Genomic DNA, 17874 nt, shown 5'->3' on the forward strand with positions numbered 1-17874 from the left:
TCTAACGTGGCTCCAATTTATAAACATTTTGCTTGGAAAAATAAAAGCTCAAATGGTTTTGGGGTTGGGGATGCATTCTTAAACCCGACAAATGCTGGCATTCACTGCTTCCACAAAATTTAGAAGTAGTGTTTAAGTCTTGTTCTTGTGGGACTCTTTAAGGCTGTAAGAGCCAGGCCTCGAGTTCTGCTCTGCCTTTTTGTTTCAGGCTTTTTAGGGAAGGTAAAAGTGAAGCTCTGAAGCATGTAATACCTGAACAGAAAGAACAGAAGCAAGTGATCCAGCTTGAAGTGACATTTCCTAGTTATCTAGAAAGTGGTGCAGGTTGATCTCACTACCACCTTTACACCTCTCATTCCAGATCACTTGGTCCAGATTAAAGAGGATGATGGTGAGGTAAGTAACACGTTAATAGCCCTTCTCACTCTCCTTTAACCAACAAGGCAAGTTTCCCAGTGTTAACATCGTGCCGTGGTTTACATCACACTAATGCCACAGCTGATTTGGATCTCTTAGAAATTGAAGTGAGGGTTGTTTAGGGCAGCTGATCTCAAAAGCATTCTGAGGTTTTCATTTTCTTACCATCTTTTCTCATTCATCAAATGCTTAGAGGCCAGTTATTGCTAATTTGTTTCAGATTTTAAGACTATTTCTATATCCTTTGTAAGCATTTTGCAGCAGACCTCACTGGCTCCTAATCACTAGCAGATGACTGTAATGTAATACACGGAATTTGGACAAAATTCAATGCATTTTGTTTTGCAACTTTTCCAGTTCTAACTTCAGTGTCTCGGTGGAGTTAAAAACAAGCTCTTTATTTTTTATGTAACTTGATTTTAAATGAATTGGACGTACCGTTTTCCTCCATCAGTAACTACAGCTTGAATTTTATTCTCAGTAATTAATCACAAAAGCTTATTGTCTCTGTAATTTGCCTCTTGTTTTGTTTTGTTTTCTTTTGTTCTGTTTTCCCCTGGATAAACAAAGCCTTGAACAGTTGATCTGTTAGTGCATTTCTGGGCTGGCGTTGCCAATGGTTAAGCTGTGACTTTAAAATACGGATGTCTTTTTTCAGGGGAATTTGGTTTTGAAGGTTTCCTACCATGCCTGGTACTTTCTTGTTATGGATAAGATTTTTTTAAAGTTGAGCATATGTATTCAGCATCACCAGCAACAGTTTCCATTCTTGCACATCCAGGTAGCAGAGTTTTCCCAATGGATTTTGTGCCTTGCCTCAGCTCAGGCTGTGTTTTCCTGCAGACGCTCAGAATGTCTGATGTGTGTTGCAGTTTTGCAAAAGGAGAGGCAATGTTAAAGCCAAAGTGATGTCTTCTATATTTTGATTGAGCATATAATAGAAAAGCTTTCTAAAAACCTGTGTATCTTAAGTGTTGGTTGGACTACGGGGAGGATTGCTGTAATAGTTCTGTTGGGAACTAAAAGAAAAGCAAACAAGAAGAGAGAAAGCAGTCGAAGGTAATTTATGTCTCAGTGAATATTCATTGGCTTCAAGGACTCTAACATGGTTTCCCATTAGATTTATGGGATTAGTTTAGACCAGAACTGTTGAAGCCAGGAAATGACAGAAACGGGAAGAACTTGAAAACTATTCATCACTTAAATACGAGTTGTTTGGGGCAGTACAGGGACAGCTCTTGAAGTGTAAGGGATTATGGTGTCTGTGTCAGTAAAGAAGGACTTGTAGTCTCTTTTTTTTTTTTTTTAGTCCTTTTTGATACCATCAAATGTTTAAGTGTAGAAACAAACTTTCTGAGCATAGTGAAACAGAAGAACATGGAATTTCTCAGTCACCCAAGCTATAATTGAGAAAGGAAACAAGCCTACAGTGGACGGATGGCTAGGTTTAAGATGGCCGTATGTTCCAACAAGGGAGTGTAAATCGTTGCAGACTGTTAATTTGTACCAAACATTTTGTTAATCTACTTATGTTGTTTTCTTTTGATTATGGAATGTGCGTGGTGTTAATAGGACAAGAAGTAATGGCCTCAAGTTGTGCTGGGGGAGGTTCAGATGGGACAGTAGGGAATTTCTTCATGAAAGAATTGCAAGGCATTGGCACAGGCCAGTCTGGCACAGGCAGTGCTGGGGCACCATCTCTGGAGTGCTCCAGAACCATGGAGATGTGGCACTGAGGGACGTGGCTCAGTGGCCGTGGTGAGGGTGGGTTGGGGTTGGTGATCTTTGAGCTCTTTTCCAACCTGAATGACTCTGTGATTTCTGTGGTGATATCTTTTGGAGAAATCTCCCTTTGCTGACTGGCCCCAGCAAACAAATCCCTGACGTGCTCAGTGAGATAGTCACTAGGTGGTCAAGCACAAGCATGAACAATGAACTATACTGCTTAATCACAACTCTGAAAACTAAATGGATCTTGGGCACATGTTCAGGCCTGTTTAAAAATGCATGGAAATTAAGGCAGCTATTTAAACATTGAATAGGAATATAATTGAGTATTTAGTAGCACAGATGGCCGTGATGGAAGGAGCTCCGAATGGCTGGGCAGAGCTGGGATGTTGGGCTGGTGTGCCTTTCCTGTGTGCAGTCCTTAGAGCCACGCTGCCTCAGCAGTGATGTTCAGACTGTGCCCAGGATCTCTGAAAGGTGGGGTCTAAAATGAAGGCTTTGAGAGCACAGTTCAGATGGAATTCCCCCCTGCAGCTCTGGATTGATGCTCAGTCGTGACCCCTTGCTACACCGACAAAGTATTTCATTTTGTTTGAGGTTAACGTTTGCCTCGTAGCTGACAGCAGTAAAAATCACCTTGAAACACTGGTATTTGTGACACTTTATTTTTAGAGATTCAACTTATGTCACTGTTAAATAAGCATTGCAACAGAACAATAATTTTTGAATTATTTGGTTGCACAATGTTTAACCAAGGCAGTAAATGTTTGCACAAAAAGGGAGCAAATTCTCAGTGTTTTAAATAAGGTGGGGACGAATGGTTGAATTCTTACTCTGCATTCTGTAACACTGTATCACAAACTGTCTTCCTTGCAAGGCAACGTGTTTGCAAAGGTCCAGCAGAGGTAGGAGCTGTGAGGAAACACATTTTTCCTGTCTTGCTCACAGCATCCTCCCTTTTGTACTCACGTTTGTGAGCGCTGTTCTCTGTGCAGGGAGCATTCCCAGGACTCCACTCCCACCAGGCACAGTGGATGCTGAAGGTCCAACATCTGCATGATGGAAAGGCAAGGTGAGCAGCACAGCTGGGGACAGAAGCAGTCACAGGGGAGGTTTAGGTTGGATATCAGGAGGAAGCTTTTCACCCAGATGGTGGTGAGGCACTGGAACAGGCTGCCCAAGGAGGCTGTGGATGCCCCATCCCTGCAGGCATTCAAGGCCAGGCTGGATGTGGCTCTGGGCAGCCTGGGCTGCTGGTTGACGACCTGCACACAGCAGGGGGTTGGAACTGGATGAGCATTGTGCTCCTGTGCAACGCAGGCCATTCTGTGATGATCCAGAACAGACAGATCTGGGCAGACAAAAAGAATATCCCATTTCTGCTTTTTTTTTTTTTTTCTCCTTTCCTAGGATTCATGATATCTCCCAGACCAAAGACAGAGTGCACAGATTAAATATTCCCTAAATTAAGTATTCCATACTTATGTTATTAAACATATCACCCAATTTTCAGCTCTTGCCTACAAAATGGTGACAATGTGCCCTTTCCTGCTGTCACTCTTCCCGCTGCATTTCCTGTAACACCAGGTGACTCAGTCTTGAGGGGAGTGACCACCTCAGTGGCAATAAGGGCAGGTGACTTATCAGCACTTACTGAGGTCATCTCACAATACTGTGATTTATTTTTTTTCATGTGGAGGCACATACCTGATTATCACAGCCTATTTATGCCACTTAAAAAAATAAACTGTAAGACATTTTTACTCTGAGCATTAGAGAATTGTAGAATACAAACATTGGAGCACTTGTCTCTAGTTCTTTGAGCAACTCAGGTATGTTGCCTCCTTGGTGTACTGCGTGGCTTATTCTTTCTGGTGGTTTTCTTGTCATTGCTTCATCTAGTGATAATCTCATTTTCTTTGTTCTGATCAGAAATAATTCCTTCTTTGTTCTCTCCTGCATCACTGTATGTTCCCAGAACTTCTGAGAAAGTGATCTTTTTTTTGGATTACTCATTCTGTTTTGAAATGCGTGTTTCCTTGCGTATCCATGTAAGAACTGTTGTGTTTATTTCTGCACGTCATGCAGTTGGGTTTAATCAGAAGCATGATGGTGGGTTTAGGGACCTAACAGCACTTAGGTTTCAGGATTAAAGAAAATACAGAGAAACAACATTGCTTACAGAGCACAGACTTGAGAGTGGTCAGTGTGATACTTCTCATGAGCCTTGCAGTCACTGAAACACCAGTTATACTAAGAAAAATCCAAGCAACAATTGAAAGCTGTGATCTCAGCTGCAGCTTTGATCCCATAATAAGACCAAATAAAAGACTTTCAACTGCTTAAGGATCAATGAAAATCTTACACACAGCGTGTGTGAGAGCTGTAGAGGAGCACTATCCTGTAATTTTCGGAGATGTTCATTCCAGCTGGAGAGGCCACGAGGTGAATGTCCCCGTTGCTATGGGCTGGTACATTCAGGTGTCCAGTATGTTTTATCAGACTGTTTCAGAATTCTGTATTTACACATCAGCAGATTTTGAGGTCAAGCCCTTTTAATTTTCCTGATACTTTCTTGATGAGGACTGAGATATCGAATTGGTGTTCCTGGTAACGATTGGCACGCTGGTATGGATCAGGAGAGATGTATGCCCAGCTGCAGGACAAACCTCAGAGCTGCAGTGGTTCTGTCATCTTACATACATGCAAAGTGATTGTGAAGCACGTTGTGCTCTTCCTTTGCATACCTGGACCTGAGACATGATGGCACTGAGCAGACACTGCAGTTCTCTGCAGCGATTTGTAGAACACGTCATTTTCATCTGATGAACGACAGCCTTCCAAGCACTGTGCTTGTTACCTCTGACTAAAAGCATCTCTTCATGAGCTGTGCTCCTTCCAATGGGAATATAACGTGATCTGGGAAATTATTCTGCTGTTTCACTAAATCAAAATGAAATGTCAGGGATTTGGGTTTGATACCCTCCCAAGACTTAAAGAAAATGCAATTTCTGGCAGAAACCAAATTAATATTTTATATCTCAGATGCAAATTTGACATTTTCTGTTGGAAGGCCTCTGGTTTTCCTGCTGACACTTACACATTAGCAATGAAAGCCTGGGAAGAGGCACGTTCTCATCGGGTTGTATGCAATGCATAACAAACCCTCCTTTGGTAGGGGTGGTTGCTTTTGTCGGTGTCCGTCCTGGATCAGTGCTAAACATGAGATGTGGGTTTGGGGTTCCACTGTCAAAAGTACACTCAGGAGGCTTTTGTTGGCATTCCCAGGAGGAGGTGCAATTCACAGTGGTGGTATTTATTGTTTTTTTTTGATGTAACTTGTGTTAGGGGTTCTGATAATGTGCCGAAGTGTTTGTATCAACATCTCGGAGAATTTTAGCAGCCCAATGCCACTAGAAATCAGCAGCAAGTCTGTTAGGTGAGAGCAGGTCTGGGCATCAGACATGTAACACATTTGTGAGCAGAACAGCTTGTTACATGCGTATGACGTCAAGCTGTGTGTATTGATGGAGGTGTAAGGTGTCCCTGAAGCACTGGTGTACATACTGTGATTAAGATTTCCTGCCAGAATCCCTGATCCCATCTGCCCATGCCAACAGTTTTTAACTGAGTGTATGCCACGCTTGGCTGTGTCCAAACAGATCTCCTGAACCATTTAAAGAAAATTATCCAGTAAACAAAAGCAAGGGAGAACTTTTAGTTTCTCACTTATAAGATGCGACTATTATTGCAGTTTTCCATGCGATGGCTCAAGCTCATATTGAAATCTTGTTCTGACTTTTCTTGAACAGCCCCAACTGACATTGCTTCCAAAAGTGAACGTGAAAAACAGCAGCGTGAGAGCCAACACTGGGTGCATTGAAAGCACAACATTGGGAGGAACTGAGGACCTCCTATTTCCACTGAGTCCTTTTCCTTCCTCCAGCAAAACCTGGGGCTCGTCTCTGTCCCTGCACACCTGGACTCTTCTGTGAGCCCCTTCAGTAAGGTAATTTTTAGCACTACTATATACTAGTGTATATACTTTAGTGATGTCAGCTTAAGGGTACAAGGATACCTCAGCACAGCAGGGCGTTCTTTTAGTGCATACGTAAGTTACTGTTTAATAAACATGGGCTGTCTTAAATAGGAGATTTGTCTCAGTAATATCTTCCAGCTGAATTTCTAAAGAATGCTTGATGGATAACGCTCACGTAGAAGGGAACCATTGCTGATAGTATGTATGCTTCCTGCATTTTTCCTCTTCGTGTTTTTGGGAAATGGAAGATCAGGTTTCAAGCAGTTTGTGTGCTTTTGGCTTCTATACAATAATAAGTCAACTTTAATTTTAATAACTTGGCTTTTATCCTGACTGTTAAGGTATCTCCCAAAGTGATTTGATGTGGCACAGCCTTGATTTAAATGGAACTGCTGAATGCCAGTTCCTTTGTTGCTCTTGTTTTGGTACATTCTGCTGTGCGTGATTCTGCAGGCTGTCTTTGGAATGTCAAATGTGTTTTTAACTGTTATAACTTTGCCATAATGCACAAACTGCAGACAGAGATGAAGAAAAATGGAGCAGTCCCACAGCAGCTGGGTGCTTTGGGCAGTCAGCACTCAGCCCTGTGCACGTTGCAATTGCAAATCTGTGCAGATAAAACGCAGGCAAAGCAAAACGCGTTAATGGACAGAGGAAAATGTAAAGGGTTTTATAAAGCACTTGTGAGAGCAATTTAGTTTTGCCTAGTAATACATCACTGGAGACAGCAAAAGCAGGGAGGATGGTACGTTTTAACTGCAGTTCCCCATGGGCATAAGTGTAATCCCTGCTTTATGTTCTGAACATTTGTCAGCGCAGAAGGCTGCAGATTTTGCCTTGTGTAACTCATGCAGGGCTTTCATGCAGCCTTCTAGATGGAGCCCCATGTCATTCTGTGATTTTGTAACATGGAATCCATGAAGTGTGACCTTGTTTGAAGAAGTCTCAGTTGTGAAAGCGCCTCATTGAGACACCAGCACCGCTCAGCACACCTGATTGTAGCAGAACAGTGAATGCTCAGATCTGCACGTGGCCGACTGTAACTGAGGAGTTAGGAATAACAGGGCAGGGAAACGCAGCGCATACAAAGGTAGGAGGAAATAGTCTTGCAAAGCAGACACACTTAACTAACTCCTGGTGAAGACAAATATTTTTCTGTACACAACATTGTAGTTGTAAAAGAACCAAAACCTATTGGAATAGGCTAGCTTATGTTGAGATTTTGCAGCTGCTGTGATTTAAGCATTTCTTTTTAATGATTGTTTTTTTTCTAGCCTCCTGGATCCTAGTATGCAACTTTGGGTATTTGTAGTGCAGGCAGCACTTTAGAAGGAGCAGAGGAAATTTGACCTTGGCTTGAAAACTTGCTTTTTAGGAATGAGGCAATTAACTGCAGTAATTAAGCTCCCTACATTGGAGGAGTCTTCAACAGTAATATTTCCCTTATGAAAACAGATCCAAAGAAGACCCAATTAGATCAGTCCATGTAAGTTAAATCATTGAAATTAAAGAAAATTTGAAACGAGCCAGAGGACAGCACAGAAATTTGCTCTTCTAGGAGCAAAATAGGAGGTGGTCGAAGATCACAGGAACCAAGGATCACAAACATGGGGATGAGCAGACCTAGGGAGGTCAGGTAGCCCATCGCTGACCGATTGACCTCCTGAAAACAAAGCAGTTTGTTTATCACAGGAAAAGCCATAGTTTTGTCAGGGTAAACATTATAAAACTTGAGGCTTGTGATTTAGTGTCTGATCTTACAGCTGAGTGATTTATATTTCACCCATGTGCTCGTTAGGAATACCAGCTCAGCTGCCTTCTGCAGGGTCAGGGCCTGCAGTAATTGAGTATTAAATGCATCAAATACACATTCATAACTTGGTGTATAGGAGGGCATGGCTGCAGCCCTGAAGCCGGCAGGACCTAAAGCTAAAGGAAACAACTAAAGAAAACTCCAGGAAACCACTAAATGAACCCTTTGTGTCCCAGAAAATAAGCTGGTAATTTAAGGCACACTTAAAGCTTTAAAACAGTTTCGCAGCCTCAGTTTTGGGAACGTGCTGAGTATGGCTATGCACAGTGCCCCCTCTTGAAATCATCCCCTTTCTCAGATGTCTCAGCTTTGATTTGAAGAATAGTATTTCCTCATTTAGCCCTTTTTCCTAGTTGCTGTGCTAAAATTGTGAGTACTTGGTTCAGTTTTGTTACTAGAGATGTGAGCAGTGTTTGTCAGGCTCTGTGGCTTAGCCTAAGGCAACAGTGTCAACAGCAAATTGTCACTTTGCAGCCAATATTGAGTGCTAACTCCGAGAAACTGCAGGAGTGCCAGGGCAGATTATTAATTGTGAGTATACAAAACAAATCTTGAAGGAAGAGCGTATCGTAGTTTAACAATGCCTGGTTGCTAAATCTGTATTTGCTGATTGCACACACAAATGAAGAAAGCATTGCAACAGCACCAACGTTTTCAACAAACCATCTGTGTCAGCAGGCCTGTTTGCTGCTGGATCCAGTCTCTGCCCTCCCACCACGTTGCTGCATGCACCAAGGTCCAGGCAGCGTTGTGGAGGCTGAAACATGCTGCAGGCTTCGGCACGAGGAGCCAGGTGGTGATGCTTGGGCTCGGTGGTCCCCAAGATCTTTTCCAACCTTAATGATTCTATGATTTATGGCCCCGTTGATTTCACTGTCGACTGCCTTGAAGACTGGGATTGTGAGCAGTGATTCATTCATCCTCCAGTTCTTCCCAGTCCCGTGGGAGCTGTGAAAGCTTGTTTCAGTCCCGTTTCCTGAAGGCAAAAGTGGTGTTTGGGGCAGGTTGCTGGGCTGCGCTCTGCTGCTGGAGACTGAGTTGTTATCTCCTGGGTGTAACCTTGGCAGTGTTATCTGCCTGAAAATCCTAAGGCTTCAGCTCCACAGTGCTGTGACTTCTGTGAGGAGGGCAGTGGATGTGCAGCCATCTGTGAGAAAGATTCCCAGGGAATAAAGGCCGGCAATGCGCTGAGCAGAGCACTGCTCTTTCAGGTTTTGACACAGTAAACTTGTAAGAAACTTTGGTCTGCCTATTGGGCAGAGAAAATGCAGTAAAAAGGGCACCAGGTCTGGGAGGACATTGAGCAGAACCAGAAATGATGCTGAGAGAGTTGGGGATAGAGGCAGGATGGTCGTTTTTGGCAGATCTACACAAAGAGTCACTTGAGAGCAAGCTTGTATTGAGGGGTTTTCTTCTGCTGTTACACTCACAGAAAAGCAAAGTCTGCAAAGTGTGGAAGCAGAAACCTGGAGTTTGTGTTTTCTGCTCCACTGTATGCTCAAAACCTCTTCTGCAAACTCTAGATTATTATCAGCAGTTTTAGATTCCTGGCTTTGCTTTTTTTTTTCTGTGGGACAAAGTGATTTACAAAACCACACAACTAATGCTCAGTTCTCAATGTCCATACTGTACCCAAGAGCTTTTCCATGCATGTCTTGCTTAAAGCATCACTGCTGCCTGTGGATCTGCCTTCTGTCCCTTCACTTACCCAGGGATGTTCAAAGCCATGGCTCTGGGCTGGTGAGCCTCCTCCTCACCCTTCCTTGCTGTGGAATTACCAAAGTGCCAGCCTGCTAGTGGTAATGACCACCAATGTAATTTTATTTTGTGCCAGTTCATCACAAAGCTTACAGCAGATAGGGAACTCGGGATGCTGGCAATGTCTTTTTTGCTTTTTCAGTCAAAATATTTGGCCTCTGTAATATTTTTAATAACCATGACAGATCTATTCGAGTATGCTAATGCACTGCAAACAATCTGATTGCTGCTCTCTGAGAGGAGTGGAGCAAGGCATAGTAACAGGCTGCCTTTAAGGGGAGAACTTGCAAGTGTAGATTCTAGGGGGAAAATACCTCCACTCTGAGTCACATCAAGGCACCTTTGGTGACTGAGTTACACCTTCAGCCAAGGGGTGGCCAGGGACAGTGCCACCTTTTATGAAATTTAATGGCACAGAAGAAAATGTCATTGCAAATGTTCCTTCCTTCTTTAAAGAGAAAAAATACGGTCCTGGCTCCAGGATGAGACGAGCCTTGTGTCTGCCTGCAGCTTGGCTGCAAGAGGGGGAGAAGGAAACATGAATGCTTTGGGTTTGCTGATCGCAGCTCTCCTCCACGTCACATAGCAGAGCAAGGGTTGGATGTGAGAGCGTCTGTTTGGCCCCACTCACCTCTGATGAATCTATTTGCTTTCTTATTTCCTAGAAAAATCACGGTAAGACTTATAAAACCACTAATTGTTTGTTTCTTCTCTTTTTTGGTGATGTAAACACTCTCATGCAGTGGAGAAAAGTCATCCAAAATTGCAGTTATTAACAATGCGTGGAAGGACTCCGAGGGACACGTTCCCCAAATGCATTAAGGGTCAGTTCTTGTTCACCAGCAGGTTGTATGTAAATCGAGTGTCAGGATAGTTGATCTGAGCTCTCAAAAACAAAGTCTGCCCCAAAGCACTCATTGTTTAGAGTGTAACTAGAAGCTGGAAGAAGTGTGATTTCTCAGTTTGCCAAGGGAAGCAACCTCTCCCGATCCTGTACGGGGGCCAGGGTGGGATGTTATTACGTGGCTTCATTCTCAAAAGCAGGATTTTTATCTGTTCCTTTTCCTGAGTTCAGTTTTCTCTTTCCATTTTATGTTCCCTATTATTTTACAAAGCAGTATACTTGGCATCTGCTGTTAGATGGCAGATATTTGAAAGAAGCGTCACGGCTGTTCACTGCATTGTGGCATTTTATTTGAATGCTTGGTGGTTGTGGATTGCATTGTAGATATGTCACATGAACTGACTTCTCAAGTTTTCCAGGACAAAAATTAAATTGCTATGGCTTTCCAGATAAGAGAAAAGAAGAAAACTTCATATTTTTTCCTTTCAGTTTCTTCTTGACCATGGCTTTGCTTAATGGTGCAGATGCAGAACCTTGGTTTTTGACTCAATCATAGTAAAAGCGTGTTTCTCATAATGTTGTGTGAGCAGGATTTGGTTCAAAACTGCTATTCCTGAGACAAGCTCTCACTAAGTGCTGCAGGATGTCCCATTATCATTACCAGCCTTTTGTGGTGGGACTCAGCATTAAAAAAACCTTCCCATGTTTTGCTGCAATAGAATTACTCCAAGAAGTTTCTCTTCTGGGAAGAACTTTATTTCCTCTGTGTCTGAAAGAGTATTTAGAATTCTGTGAATCTGTTTAATAACTCCAAAGTTATTTAAGCATTCCTGAAGCTTCAATTGGATGAATTAACAAGATAATGTTATCAAACTGTGAGGCTCTTGTGCTGAAGACGGGAGGAATATAAGAAGTAGAGACAGAGGAACAGGTGGGGAAAACAAAACACTGAAGGAAGCAGTGGATATTCTAGGGAGCCTCTTAAGTGAGCTTGATTTCACCCAGCCTCTGTGCAGGGTGTGGAATGCACAAGCAGAGAACGAAAGGAAGGTGAAGCTGGAGCATGCAGTCATTCATATATGGAGCACCTGAGAGGGAAGTACTCCAGCAGCTTGGAGGCATCACCAGGCTGGGCTGATGGGAACCACTGGGATGGTTCTAGAGACAAAGAGGTGCAGGTGCTGGGTGGTGTGAGCTCTTCCCTGAGTTCTTTCTCTTCAGACACTTTGGTTCTGTTAAAGAAAGATAAAGATAAAGCAAATGATTCGTTATAGCTTTGGAGGATGTATGAAGTCCACAGAAAAGGCCCAAAGCCAGCACAGGACGGTGTGATCTGTCTTACTCATTCAAGTGAAAACATGGTAAGTGTGCCCAGTTATGGTAAAGGTTAACGTTGCTGGGAATCTCATGATGCAGCAGTGTGAGGTGAGGCTGCAGCCTTCTTGTGTCACTGTGCTGCCCTGCTGTGAGGTGCTGAGAGGATGCCATGATTCAGGCTTTGCCTAAACGGATGTTCATCTATGAAGACAAAAATGTGAGGTTGTACAAACAAAGCATAACTTCCAGCGAGAAGCATTCAGAACTTTTGTTTCACCTGTGTGCTTGTGCTCAAGCAAAGCCATTTTCAAAGAAGATTTTACTCAGTTCCTCCTTCCAAAGGAACCATCCAGAGCCCATTTTGTAGATGGAAGAGATGTGCTTTGCTGCAGGTAGGTCACATCAGTTAGCAAACGGGTGACAGGTGCAGCATGACTTCCCTTACCTCTGTGAGCCAGGGAAGGACAGCTGGCTGGGGGCATGCACTGGCATCACAACACAGTTTGAAGGACGGGAAATCCTGTAGGTGTCACGAGAACCAAAAGCTCTTAAGATCAAATTTTTCAAAGCTAACAAAGCCACAATGACTCTTCATTGAAACTTTGGCCTTTGGCCATTGATGCTTTGGGATGATGTCAACTTTAACATACATTTACTCAGTATCAGTTACTTCTGTGCACAGCAGTGCTGTCGTTTCCGTAGTGCCAGGAAGTGTGATTGTGATATTTCAGTTAGTCACCCATACTACCTGTACTTATGTGGAAGAATATGAATCTGCCTGGTTTTTTCCTAATGCTGTGAGCAATATTTATGAAGTTGTTCATACTTCGAAACCGTGAGCTGGTGAACTCAGAGATATAAAAATGCACAGCATTGTAATTTCTGTGGAATGAAAATGTGAAATCAAGTGTTGAGTAAGATGCTTTTAAAGGAAACAATATATTTTCTGCACTATAGTACAAGTTGTTTTCTTGCTGCACAGAATAATTTTTCATTCACTTTTTGAAGGAAGTAAAGCAGAAAACTGTGTTTTACAGCCCCCCCTCCAGCCGCTCGCTTAAACAAATGCTTCGGCAGAATGCCTGGTCCTCATTTTATTCTTGACTGTTGGCTTCTGAATTTTTTTCCTTCCCTCTCCAAGGTATTCAGACAGATAAATTGCTGGTTTGCAACTCTGCCAATTAGGTGTGCTTTTTTTGCTTTTTTTCTCTTTTTTTGCTGAATGTCCTACTCGCTTCTTGCAACGTTTCTCACAATGCCTCTTTCCTGGGATCATGAGACAGAGCAAAGTTTTGTGCTTTCAGGGGTAAAACTGAGTATGTGGAAAGGACTCAAAATTATTGGAATGTTACTGGTTTTATTTTGGAAAGGCCTCAATCCAGTATGAATACTTAACACATGCTGTCAGCTACAGGTATAGAATATTCCTTTCTTTACTAAACTACTGAATGTAACCACATCACACTTGTCTTTGCTGGGCTCTGTGAACAGTCTGTGCACACACACTGAATTTTGGGAACACCTGGAGTGGATAAAATACCAAATGATGCTGTGCCACCTGCCAGAAGTGTTGCAGTTGGAATAAGAAGTCATGGAAACACTGGAGCTCTGGAACAAAAGGGAAGTGACCACCAGTCAGGAAAGTGAAGAATTGATAGCAGCGTGTCTTCTAGAATAACAATTGCTGGATAGGAGTGTGTGAAGTGGGGCAATACTTATTGGGGTGTTATCAGGAAAGAGCCCTTTCTCTGCAGAGCACTGTATGTAGGTGAACAGATCCCAGGTAGGAGGCTGCACAGTGGAAGAGGAGTTCCAAACAAGTCCCAGGGTCAGACATTCAGTAAGGGAGTGAATCCCAAAGCTCAGGAAACAATGGTGCTGTGGAGCAAAGCTGTTTGCTTGGGAAGTTCTGCTCAGCTCTGGGCTGCAGTCTAAGGAGAGAAGGAAAAAACCCCAAACATGTTACCCTTGTCTTGGAAAATCTCCAGTAAAGTTCAATTACTTCAGGGCAGAGGAAGTGCCTGAAGAGGAACTGCTGGGTGTGCATAAACTCATAAAATACCCCCTCCTTGATGGGGGAAGGGAAAGGAGTTTGAAAGGAGGTCTGCATTTGGAATATAAGTTAACAAGGGAGAAAAGTAAAGACCTCAGTGTGGTAACCACGAGGATTGACGCTGCAGTTAGAAAGAAGAGGTTCTTGCTGGTGGCTCTGTGCGTGTCACAGCCTGCTAGGCAAATTGCTGGGTGGTGGTAATAACAGACATCAGCTTCAGAATATCTGCGGGTGAACTGTGTGCATTACACTTTTATGGGGCTATGAGAGGCAGCCTGCAAGGCCTGCGATGGAGTCAGCAGGAAGCAGTTGCTTTCTCCCATCCTGTCTGTGTTTCCAAAGAGCGAATGGTCGGGCCTTGGTGACAGCCCTGGTGCACGGTTATTCTGCCCGTCTGCAGGCTCTAAGCTGTCGACCAGTCTCTAATACAACAGCTTCTTTGTTTTGTTTTGTATCTTGAGTTCTTCCCAGGTCAAAGAATCCAGACAGTAATGCTAAAAAAAGCTGATGGAAAGTGCTGAAGGAAGCAGCACATCGTGAGTTACATGTTCTTACACACTCACTGCAGGCATTTTTCTTACATATTACCTGAGTAGATTTTGCTGTTGGAGATACGGCTCGATATCCACTTCCCATAGGAGATATCTAGAGCCTTAAAGTAATTTGGGGAAATATGGAGAGCAGTGTTCCTTGATGTTTTTACTCAGAAAGAAGAGCAATAAAGGCGCAACATGCGGTTCTGTGGTCTGACTCAGCTGACAGGGAGGAGGTGTTTGCTTTGGCAGAGTCGTTTTGTTGAACTCTGGGAAGTTTCTCAGGCCAAAATCTTTGGTCTCCCATAGACTTGTGGTTCAGAAATGCTTCCTCAGCCTTTTTTCAGCTTTCTCTGATGTAAAAGAGTTTACAGAAATTAGACATGACTTAAGGAGATGGTACATGGGTCCAACAATTTCTGAGTGAGGCAGGAAGAGCACAGGACACAGGGAGCTTTGTAATAACACATTCCTTAATGCACAGAGTGATTTTAAAGTGTTTATATGCCTGTGTGTGACAGATCTTTTATAACAGGTTGCTAACACAAGCTTGGGGCAAAGCAGAAGAACTTTTTCCAGAGCATGCCTAATAGTCTAACGATGGTGAAGTGAATTCAGTCATGGTGAATACAGTCCCCGCTTTGTAATTTGGTCAGTATTTTTACTGAAGACAGTAATAGCTTAGAAGAACCAAACTCTGAAAGCTAATCGTTGGTTCACGTGAGTATTTACTATCCAGAGCGTTCAGCAAACTTGATTGATCTGAGCAATGCAAAGAGGTGAGGCCACAAGTACAAGAATTTTATAGCATCTATAAAGTACTGTATACAGTTTTTGCTCTATTTTATGCTGTTAAACTAAACATTTGGTATCATATGGCACTTTAAGCACTTTGATTTATGTTAAGACAGAAATTGCATCTGTAATAAACATTCTAAAGTATGAGTTTAAGAGTAATCTACTGCATTTATTTGTGGCATAAACTCTCACCAGCAGTGCATTTAAGAATCGTCTTGGGCTGAGCTCACGCTGCACGTTACAGCCACACTGCACTTCAGCCTCAGCAAGGTCACATCCAAGGTGAAGTCTGAATGGGAATAAAGGGGTGGCATGGTAATATTATGTAGCAGCAAACAGAAAAATACTCGCCTTCTCCTGTTAAATATTCCAGATACAGTAATTTTTACTTTACTGTAAAGAATCCTATGTTTTACCAAGCAAGATAGAGTACAAATGCATCTTGTTTGATATGAAAATAAGCACTCGGGAATGAAAATAGCGTGAAAAACCATCTGACATATTTGAGAATAAATGCCATACAATTGCTTGTGTTTCAGGTCTGTTCAATTTCCCTCAAGGATGAATGAAAGCACAGATATCCACTGTTGTACTGGAACCTGCCATGGCTGTGCACCATGGGAAGAATTCTCCTACCATTACACTTACTAATTTGATATTGAATCAATTATACTTGGTGGAACCTGCTTAAGAATAATGAAGTAAGTAATAAATTTTAAATGATTTAGGTAGCTTTTAAAGCAGTTTATTTTCATCATTCCATCTTTGCATGTTTTTATGATAGTGACAGAACATGAGAGGCAATATTGGTGTCATAAAGGAAAGATGACATAGGCTTCATTGGCAGAGTGGGACTTTAACACTTATGAAATTGTGGAATAATTGTATTCAGATAAAGCCCCTGTATCCAAAAGCAGGTGGAACAGAGGACAAGAAAAAGCATGATACAGCAAGAAATGTTGAACTTCAAGTTTTCAGCATAACACAGCTAATTTGGGTAATTATTTAAACTTGGGGAAAAAAAAAAAAAGTAAATCCAGGATGCCTTTGTATAAATAACAAAACTAGAGATTACTGAAAAAAAAATTCAGTCTTTGGAGTGTGATGTGAGCTAACATCTGCTCTGAACTAACCTTCTGTCTCACTGTTTTAACAGGAAAAGGAAGGATACTCAGTCCTGTAACGTTGCTGTTACATATTGACTGAACAGTGACACATCACAATTCTTATGGTAAGGAAAACTTAAGACTATGATGCTATAAAGATTTGCATAAGCTTAAATGGGGCAAGAATATGGGAAAGCAGTGTTAAGGCCCTACTGCTCAGTTAGCAGAAAGTGAGGATGTTGTTCTTCCCTGAGCACTCTCTTTTCCTGGAATACTTTGTCATAGTACTTGGCTGAAACAATCTGCCACAGTTGTCAGAAGGTCTTAAGAACACTGTGTATTTTCTGCTCTTTAGCAAGAAAAACTGCAACGACGTATCAGGGAAGAAATTCTGACCCACAGTCACATCTGAAGATTACAGGAATTTTGTATGCTTAATGTTTGATTAATTGAGGTCAAACAAACAAAGGCTGTGTACAGGATAACCTCAGCCTCTGAGAGCTCTTCACTTCCACTCTTCACATTGTTGTACATAGCTCGGCAGTAATAATGTCACCCTAAATCACCAATTGCAGTTTAGTATGTTTACTTGGCACGAGTTTTTGCCTGTTATTTTGGTTATGGGCTGGAGATCCCTTTTGAACTTTAGGAGATAAAATCTAAAATCTGTTTTTCTAGATCTTGTAGATATCCTTGGCGATACAATTGATCAATAGTTACAGGAGACATTTTCTGTTGGATCCTGCAGTCAGAGTGCTGGTATCATGTCACAGCCCATGAGATACACGTGGAATTGATTTGATGTTGATGTGACAGTTTTATAGTTTAAACAGTAGAATCAAAATATTTTGACTCAAGGCAATGACAAAGCATTACAATGGCACCTCTGTGTGTGTGAAGGTTGCTTCTCTTTCAGCTTTAACGACTACTTCCCTCTATTTAATGTGCCTTCTGAAGCAACATTTAAAAACAGTAACGGGGAAAATAATATCTTTTTGATGATAATGTTCTGTCACTCTACAGATGTTTTACATTTAATTTTGTGAGTGCGCCAGCTTTGGTGTCCATCATTTTATGGAATAGACCGTGCAGCTCATTTGTTATTTGTGAGAGTTTCCTCTGACCAACACTGCAATGTCTCAGACATTCCTGCGGTTCATATGGTGCTCAAAATGGGGCAGGAGGTCCTGGAGAAGCAGCCATGGCCCCCAGGGAAGCTGGTTCTGTTGATTTTGGCTCTGTGCTTGCTGATCAGCACAGCTGGAGCTCCAATTGTTCCCTGTGGTGATGGGCCCAGTGCTCTCCTGAGGTTTTTCTCATTTTCTGTCTGAGAGTTGCGGTGGGAGAGCAGTTCGGGAACTTCAGGCTTTCACAACAGCCACCCTTGTGTCCTGGAGGAAAACTAAAGTGTTTACACAACCAAAAAACCTTTTCCATGGATCACAGAGAACTAAAAAAGCGCTGGGTG

General features: G+C 42.4%; 1 long non-coding RNA gene across 1 annotated transcript; it reads left to right on the forward strand.

The window, feature by feature from the left end:
- The first annotated feature begins 240 nt into the window (after positions 1-240).
- On the forward strand, positions 241-17169 carry LOC125697827 (uncharacterized). Its single transcript, XR_007378949.1, has 6 exons — positions 241-396; positions 3141-3217; positions 5958-6154; positions 7039-16001; positions 16457-16531; positions 17085-17169. It is a non-coding gene; the product is annotated as an uncharacterized LOC125697827 (long non-coding RNA).
- The last annotated feature ends 705 nt before the right edge of the window (positions 17170-17874 follow it).

This window comes from Lagopus muta, chromosome 9 (assembly GCF_023343835.1).
Source record: "Lagopus muta isolate bLagMut1 chromosome 9, bLagMut1 primary, whole genome shotgun sequence".
Lineage (NCBI taxonomy): Eukaryota > Metazoa > Chordata > Aves > Galliformes > Phasianidae > Lagopus > Lagopus muta.